This window comes from Leptonychotes weddellii, chromosome 3 (assembly GCF_054177405.1).
Source record: "Leptonychotes weddellii isolate Sample4059 chromosome 3, ASM5417740v2, whole genome shotgun sequence".
Lineage (NCBI taxonomy): Eukaryota > Metazoa > Chordata > Mammalia > Carnivora > Phocidae > Leptonychotes > Leptonychotes weddellii.
The window spans coordinates 72,150,512-72,160,262 of record NC_138371.1 but is presented as its reverse complement, the minus strand read 5'-3'; positions in this window follow the sequence as shown (position 1 = coordinate 72,160,262).

Below are 9,751 nucleotides of genomic sequence, written 5' to 3'. Positions count from 1 at the left end.
ATCGGGCTCCCTGCTTGGCGGGAAGCCTGCTTCTCCTTCACCCACTCCCCCTGCTTGTGTTTCCTCTCTCGCTGTGTCTCTCTCTGTCAAATAAATAAAAATCTTTAAAAAATTTTTAAAAAAGAAGTGACATCTAAGAGCTCCTGAGTGGCTCAGTCGGTTAAGCATCTGCCTTCGGCTCAGGTCATGATCTCGGGGTCCTGGGATCGAGCCCCAAATCGGGCTCCCCACTCAGCAGGGAGTCTGCTTGTCCCTCCCCCTCCCCCTGCTCATGCTCTCTCTCTCTCTCTCAAATAAATAAATAAAATTAAAAAAAAAAAAGAAGTGGAGTCTATTTCTCAACCCTCTCTTGAATTTAGGTGAGCTCTGAGATTAGTTTGCCCAATAGAATACGCCAAAATTACATTGTACCACTGCCAGGATTGCCTTTAACTACACTGACAATTTATGTGATTTTTGCAAGTCAGACACCATGTAAAAAATATGACTACCCTGAGACAACCATTTTGTGAGAAATTAAAGCCACTTGGACAGGCCTTGGAGAATTAGGCCTCCTGTGGCAAGAGAAAAAGATCAAGTGAAACACTGGACATATGAATGCAAACACCATCTTGGAAGTAGACAGCCCCCCACACCAAGTGGCCTAGTGTCCCAGCCAATGCCATGTGGATCAGAGACTGCAGACCTGCCAAACCCACCCCACATTCCTGACCCACAAAATCAAAAACACAACAAAACAGTTGTTTTAAGGCACCAAGTTTTGGGATGATTCATTATACAGCAAAGAATAGCAGAATATGTACCCCAGAATATGCCTCTGGCATTAAGATTATCCTGAGCTGATTATTTTTGAGAAATAGCAGACACTAGAGAAGTTCTGAAAAGAGAAGTAACCCTTTCATAAAAGAAAGTTATATTTATAAAGCAGATTCTCATTGGTGTCTCCCTGCCTGTATCAGAAAGAGAAAGATGACTGTCTATTACAAGAGAATTTTATCAATAAAGAAGGTACTCACTTAAATCTCCACAACTAACCTCACCCTTGTTTACTGTGCTTTTCCTGGTAAGCCCTCATAACTGACCTCCCTTCCCCACAACATGTTTCTTTGGTATCTGACTTAAGTTGGTATTTAATTTGGTGGCTTGGACCACCTCAGGGAGTTACTCAGTTTCCCTAGGTATCCCCCAAGAATACATGAGATACATATGTTAATAAACTTATGTTTGTTTTCCTTATTAATCTGTCTTTTATTACAGGCAGTCTCAGCCAAGAACTCAGAAGGGTTACAGGGAAAATTATTTTTCCTCCCCGACAATACTAATAGATAACTGGAGCAAAGTGCTGTTAATACTACTTTAAATTATTTAACTTTTATTTTTGTTTACTTACTTATTATCTATCTTCCTCTACTAGAGTGTAAGACCCAATCAAGCCATGGCCTTTTCTGTCTAATTTATTACTGTGTGTGCGGTGCCTGGAATAAAGTAGGTGTTCAATAAATAAATATTTGTTAAATTGTTATTGAATGCATTTCCTCCCCGGAGACTCTGAAGGCAACTAATAATGCACTCTGGCTAATATTCTGCTTGTGCCAATTCTTCTTTCATTTTCATTAGAAGCATTTGTCTTTGTGAGGAAAGACATTTCATGCAAAGTCCAGAAAATATATTGGCAATGTAGCATCATCATACTGATCAAGTGCAATTTTCAAAAGCAGAACCAAGAGAAGCATTTTCTCTGAGGCCACCAGCATTAATTTTCAGTACAGCTCCTGGGTTCCCACCAGCATCACAAAGTAGAGAAACCAGTATTTCCTCAGCAATGGCTGATGTGGGCCATACCAAGGGGAGCGAACAAATGTATTAACTGGAGAGGGAGTATGTATGGCTTTCAAGGACAAAGAAAGAAATGTATCAGAAAAACCAGCAAGAGCATGGGTTCATGATTTTGTTTGTTTGTTTTCAAGAACCTCAAAGGCTTTCACTGAGAATTTGAGTGCTTGCTTCGGCAGCACATATACTAAAATCGGAGAATTTGATTATACCAGCATAGATTGATTTTTTTTTTTCACTGAAAAGTTGATACTGAAGTCTGCTCATCTTTTCCTTCATATACAATAAAAACCTTGAGAACTCCAGTGGTTTTGTGTCTTCTAGCAAGTTAAGTGTTAAAAGCCATCCTGAATGTTTGCAAACTTGCAGTTGGAACTTTTCCTACAAAGCATATTTATGAACCAAATACGTTTTTTTCAAAAATAATATCTCTGCTTCTATAAGTAGCTAATACTAATAGAAATACAGTTTTATTCCATTCTTTTGTCTCCAAAGTAGCTAAGAACATTAAATGGCAAGCATACCATCACTTTGCCAAAAAAGCAGTCTGTTTCTTCCCAAATATCAGTTCATTTTCCCCAGCACAGAGTGGCAAGCAATTAGACTTAGAGATACGCTGTGCCATGCTCTGCACAGATGTCATGGGTAGATGAATGTACATGTCTTGTATAGAAAAAAAGATTGATAATGGCAATGAGAATGTTAGCAAGCCTTTGTTTGTCTTTCTCTGTTTTATATAAGGTTTTCTTCATCCTTCTCCCTTCCCTTACAGAGCATTATAAATGCATTTGGCAATCAGTGCTCTTGTCAAGGATTTTCAGATTTTCCTTATATAGATGCTATTCATCTATTCTCAAAATTCTCTGTAAAATTTGCAGCATTCTAATAAAAGACTTATACTCTTTAAAGCTGTACAGGATACCTACTAATGGAAATTCACATTATTACCATGTTAAAATTTCCTAGCCCAATATTTTATAATGGTATTTGTGAGTTTATTTAGCTACCAGTCCCAGTTTTAAAACACACCATTCTCAATACAGAGTACAAGCCATCATGCATATTAAATGAATCAAACTGCCCCCTCTGCCAATACCAGCATGATGCCAGCCCTCCCACCCCATCTACCAGGAGCAACACCAGCAATCTAAACACCCCCCTTTAGTTCCCAGCTGGGAGGTACAAATGGAGACTCTCACGGTTGTGCTCATGTAGAATGAAACTATTAAAGAGTAAAATACCTGAACTGTTTCTGATTGCAGAAAGATGACTGGGTCATGAGCAAGAGATTCTGACATTCACTTTGATCATCATTTTGAAAAGTACTCTTTTCCTCCCCTAAAGTAGTATCATGACATGAGGGTTATGAAGATCACAATGAAAACACAGGAACAAAGCCAGGCTAAGAGACTATTAGAGTCAGTAGTGGGCCCATTTTTTATAATAGTCCCTGCACCCAACTATACAGGCTCTGTCTATAAGCTTATTCTCCTTGATAGCAGAACCTGACAGCTACATTTCTAGAAAATAGAAGGCCAGTTTCCAGCTTGTCTCTGGGAAGTTACAGAAGTTCTACCAAAAGAGGCAAAATTTAAATTGCCTCTCCCCCTTCCACAAAGGGGCCAAATAGGAGAGGCAACCATTCTGCTACACAGTGTGCTCAGAGGAAAAATACAGAGAGCTGCAGAGCTCCGGGCAAGAGGAAAGGACTTGCAGGGAGAATTAACAAACAGCAAGGATTTTACAGGAGACATCGCAGGAGAGCACAGGCTCCTAGTTCAAAGAATATGACATTGACAGCTTAGCCATGGAAGAGAGGAGCATTAATCCCTTTTAGAAGAATCCCTAGAAACTAAAAATTTAAGAAAAACAGACTGGTTCAGAACAGATATTATTCCCTTAGCTATAGTTGATTACATAGTTTTACCAAATTTGACTAATGGGGCATTAGAAATTAATATCACACCTCCAGTTGTTATCATTCAAAGTTTATGTAAGTATAATGACATGTAATTTTCATCCCATTAAATGGTTTTATTCATTCTCAACCAATCCTTTTGGTTATCATCATGAGCCCATAAATTTTTAAAACTCTAAATATCTGATGCCCAAGGTGGAAAGGCTGTAGTATCTCTTAGCAATTGCTGTTATTAAGGAATATTTCTATCAATCAAATTTGCTACATCTCACTTGCAATACTGATATCGGTTTATGAGTCATAGGTACCAGTTCTATAAAAGAACAAAGAACACAAAACGGCAAATTATTGTCTACTCCCCTCTCAATGCACAAGTCCAACTGAAACATTATGCATCTACTCATCAGATGCACAAAGAGACAGATGCCACCTAGTGTTTGATGGGCTGGAGTGCATCCCAATTATACACCTCTGAGTCTAGTTCCATGCTGGGATTATCAGAAGAGACTGTGATGTACTGCATGCAAAGAACACTGGACACATTATGGTGCTAGTCTTCCCATTAGCTAGGTTGATTATACTGGTCAAGCCCCATGTGTCTTGAAGTGGTGGTTCTTTATGGCTTGTAACAGACTCCTTCAGTTCTAACTGATGCTACCATGGAAATCTAAACTTTATAAATTGAAATCTTGACATAGAGCAGAACCAAACCCCAGAAAACCAAACACTCTCTGGGACTAACCTGTGATGCATGTTCACTCCACTCTGTAAAGCAGAATGTTACCTAAATTAATACAGTACAGACATGGACTTGATTTACAAGTACACAATAGATCATTCTTGGAGATGCTTTATCACCAGCTACAGTAAGGAAGAAAGTAGTAAAGACACAGTAACCATAACTCCTGGTAGTTTTTAAAGTACCTCTTAACAATTCACTATAAAAAGGATACTAGCTGATGAAACTTTTGTCTGATAGTTGGAAGTAGATAGGAAAAATGTTCTCCAGTGTTATGTACTAGAGGGTTCTGTAAATTTTTTTAACTAGACCATGTGGCCACTAAAATCCTTCCCCAAAGAAAAATGAATGGAAAATACAGCAAAATATGATACCTGCTAAATCTCCTTTCTCACCCGTTTGACTCTTTAGATCATGTTTGCTCTCCTCAAATAAGTTTGGTAATCTAGAAGCCATCAGACCTGTGCCTAATACTTATGAAGACAGAGAACAGTACCATACCCAGATAATCTGTCTATGGTCTAAGAGACCAGTGATGGATGAATCTGGCCTTCCCCATAGACGTAGTCCCAACCTGTTTCTTGGAATATGGGATTTGGGTGAACAGTATATGGGACACTGACCTGAAGAAGTCTGAACACGGATTCATCCCATGTGTACCAACTATACCATATGTGCTGAATCCTTTACATTAACAATGTGCAAAGTCTACAAACCCAGAGAGGACACTTTGTGCTTTGTGCATCTTTTCTCCCTTTGAGTACTTCCATGTCTGAAAATCATTCCTAAGAACCTGAAACGACCGAAGGCAAACCCTTTAGTCTGACCACAAACCAAGCTTATCTTGATGTAGGTTGAGCTTCTCTGACTTCCAGAGCCATCCCACATGTCAACTAGGGAAAGTTGTTTATTATGGGGCTTTTCTTCCTTATCTATGTTGTGTGGAGGCCAACCTCTTCAGGTAAATGAAGTGGGTTCTATAATTTGTGAAGAGCTGCTAAGCACTTCTCCCCACCTCCTGGCTCTGATTCACTGGGGTCAATCATCAGCCTTTCTCCAAGACCATGCTTCCAATCCAGTTCTTCCATGCCATTCCATCCTAAATTCCTTCTAGGATCAAGTATATGTCTTTAAGGATGAGTGATAGTTTTATCTCTTTGAAATGATTTAGGTACCAAAGAGATTTGATAGCAGAGGGGTCAATGTTTCTCACAGGATGCCTTCCTTCTTCCATTGCCTATGGCTCTCCCTGAAGGCCAGGGTCTGTGAGTTCCAACAGACCTGTGAATTCTTTGTGAAGAGCCAGCCATACACTGTACTCTATATAATAAATCTCTTTGTGTCCTAAAAACCAATTGTTAAATCACTCTTCAGGGTTTTTTCTTCGAGCTAATTAGTCCATAAATACTTTGTATTCACTTTTCCCTGCCTTTTCTTTTTTCTTCTGCTTTCTTTTAGGTCTTCTTATATACTGCCATTTTACAATGTGGACTTTACAATCAGACACACTTGGGCACAAACTGAAAAGCAGATTAATTTGTCACTCCCAAATATTTTGTTTCTGTATATCATATTATATAAACAGTGTCATCCGTGCTTTGTTAGTCACAGCAGAAATTTGCCAATACCAGAAAAGCTTATAGTCCATTATGACTTTTCATTTCTTTCTTGCTGTGCTTAGTCATTGTCCTTCATGTCACTGTATGTGGGCTTTTTGTCCACTACATGTTGGGAAATGCCAAACTCATTTTCATGGTGCTCTTGCCAATATGAACAGGGAGTGGGTGGCCATTGACCTGGGACCTGGAATAGTATCAAGGACACAGAGTAGCAGAGATAACTCAGATGTGATTGTTCATGATTTTGCCATTTTAATAATCTAAATGATGATTTTATTAGAAAGGCTAAGGGAATAACACTATAGTCAATCGTAAGTGTAGAACACTTTGAAGAGCTTTCACATACATGAACCATTTGGCTCTCATTAACCTCACTTTAATATAAGCTGAGTAAGCAATATATTCTTATCCACTTTACAAATGCAAAAACTGAGGATTACAGCAATTAATGATTTGCTTGTTATCACCCTACTAGCAGAAAAGCAAATCACAATAAAAATCCACATTTTCTGATTATCTGTCTAGGAATCATTTTTCTACACCAAGGTTTTAAAATTTTGTTCAATGGGAGCTCTAAGGGCTCCTGGAAGTCCACTCAGGGACCTGCCACAAGGGAAGAAGGAGAGCAAGTGACCAGGCCTTTAGGTCCCAGCCCCTGCTTTGATGAAGGCTGTATCTATTTTATCAATTGGGTTTTGTTATATCTTTAGCTTAAAAGATTTCTGCTTAGAAATATATACATTACTGGGCGCCTGGGTGGCTCAGTTGGTTAAGCGACTGCCTTCGGCTCAGGTCATGATCCTGGAGTCCCGGGATCAAGTCCCGCATCGGGCTCCCTGCTCAGCAGGGAGGCTGCTTCTCCCTCTGACCCTCCCCCCTCTCATGTGCTCTCTCTCTCTCATTCTCTCTCTCAAATAAATAAATAAAATCTTAAAAAAAAAAAAAAAGAAATATATACATTACTTTAAAGAAAACACGAGGGTAGTAGGGACCATGAAAGATAAATGGCTCCAGAGAACAAAAGCTAATATGTGAGTGGATTGAGAACACCAAATGGATAGCCAGCGCCCTGTGGCATTTCCTGTCTTGCAGCAGCTCTGCTCATGAGTAGGTGATCCCTCCTCAGAGAATAATAAAGGTGCAGCTGAAACTGTTCCTATTTTTTATGAATGTAAAATCCACTGAAATAAATGGGACAACCACATACAAAAATGCGCAAAGAACAAAAATGCACATAGACACATATGACACAATTATGCTCACATGTGCGTAACAACAAAGGCTCAGAAAGCTCTAGAGCTGGCATGATGCTGCTGCAGCAACTATAACAAAACCCCATCTACCTTGCTCACTCCACCATTGTGCTCCCTTGCTGGGCCCTTCTCCTGGCCCAACACCCAAACTTCCCATAAATCCCTATTATCTTTACTTACGGGAAAAAGAAAATGAGGGAAACGCTCTGATAAAGAAGGTCACAAAGAGTGCATGCCACTCTTCCTAAGAGATGTAGCATTTTCAAAAGAGGACTCTGCCAAGGGAAAGGCCAAGGATGAAGAGAAGAAATGAATTGCTAATGGTCCAGTGCAAGTCTTTGGTGAAGGCGACAGTTTAGAATAAGAAATTTCCCCATGATGTTTCTTCATGTCTATCCATTAGGCATACATGCATCCCTTGGCATATGACACCACATCTGGGAGCCCAGGCAGATCTCTGGTAAAGTAAATACAGCTTAAGCTTTAGAGCATAGACCTCCTCCGTGGCCCTGAGAGAGATGCTAGCATTACGTTTTTGTAACATTTGCAAAAGTGAGATTTTTTTTAACCACAATTGTTTAGGATCTTTCCGTTCTGACTCTTCCATCATACTTCTCTCATGTCAGCTGGCATTGGAGTGGCTGTCAGCATTTTGGGGATCCAGCCAAGAGGATGTTGAGTTGAGATACATTTAATTTGGGTTAGTGGAATATATTTATGTTATTCACAGTCATTTTTTTATATAGGTTAAATTATTCTGAGCTATCCCATTGTAGGAATGGATTCCAGAAATAATTGTTTTGCCCACTAAGCCATACTAGAAGGGACCAATACGGAGGTCGTATTCAGATAAACTTGTCCCATACAGCATCCAGCACTAGAAGTATGTGGAAAATAGAAAAACAAAACAAATTTTGAATTGTAAAGAACCAAAAGCTAATCTATAAAAATTTCTTCTCATCATCAAATGAGCAAAATTCTAAGTAGAGCATCTATTTATCATCTTCATTAAAACAGAAGTTCTCACATCTTGGGGAAGTCTCAGTAATGCAGAGTACATAATTATAGATAAACCATATTTTTTCTAGGATTTATGTGAAATGGAAGTTAGTCTTGTGTTTGAAGCACGTCTGGTAACAGAACTACACAGCAATACATTTGTGTGTGGTCATACTTAAGCATCCTAACTATAAAACCATCAAACAAATCTCAATAGCCCATGTTTAGTGAAACATTGACTTATGTTCATACTCTCCCCATAGAAAATGATAATACAAAAATCATTTTGGGGCGCCTGGGTGGCTCAGTTGGTTAGGCAACTGCCTTCGGCTCGGGTCATGATTCCGGAGTCCTGGGATCGAGTCCCACATCGGGCTCCTGGCTCAGCGGGGAGCCTGCTTCTCCCTCTGAACCTCTCCCCTGTCATGCTGTTTCTCTCTCTCTCTCTCTCAAGTAAATAAATAAATAAAATCTTTAAAAAAAAAAATCATTTCACATGAAAAAGCAATCAAAATTTAATCTGCTAAAAATGTAAAAAAAAAGTATTATGAAGATGTGTCAGACATTTATAATTTAAAAATTATGATGTTTTTCTGGATGTATTTGTAGTATTTGTCATTTGTTAAATTTATAATGCTTTAATTTGTCTCCTCATTTGAAATAACATCATCTTTGGTTCTCATTCTGTAGGCTTTAATCTTCTATTATTTTTCTTAAAAAGGGTTCCAAAACTGTATAACCTTCTGGCCTACAAGTCCTGGATATTCTCATGCTAGCAATAACATTTGAGGTGAATTATGCTGGGAAGATTCTGTACCTATTCAATGTAAACTTGTTAAACTCAGAAAGATTAACAATTATTATTTCCTTCCATGTCCAAACTTTCTACCCACTTGTGAACTCTCCTTGTACATATCACTTAAAGCAAAACTGATAGCATCTTCATAATTTGTACTATTGTCTTTTTATTCTAGAAAAAGATGAATCACGGTTATAATTTTTATTTTTACCACTGCCCTTTGTTCAGCCCCACACATGATTTAAAAAAGCATAATCATTCTTGCAAAAAAAAATTCAGAATCATCGCCAAATGAAAATGATTCATTCTTCACCAGAAAAGAAAAACACAATGCATTATTAACAATAAAATCTCTGTAAGCATAGAAGTCATGAATCCATTTCTCAAAAACCTATTTTGCCAGACTATTCATGCTTTTCATTTAAGGGAGTAGTACTCCTATATTTTAGGTTTTTGCATGTATTATCATTTACTAAATTTACATCAAATATAATATAATATATCTACAACATAATGTCTAAGTATGAAAGTCAGTATTTTAATATAATTGGCCATTTATATTAAAAGCCTCTTATAAAAATCTTTTCCCCT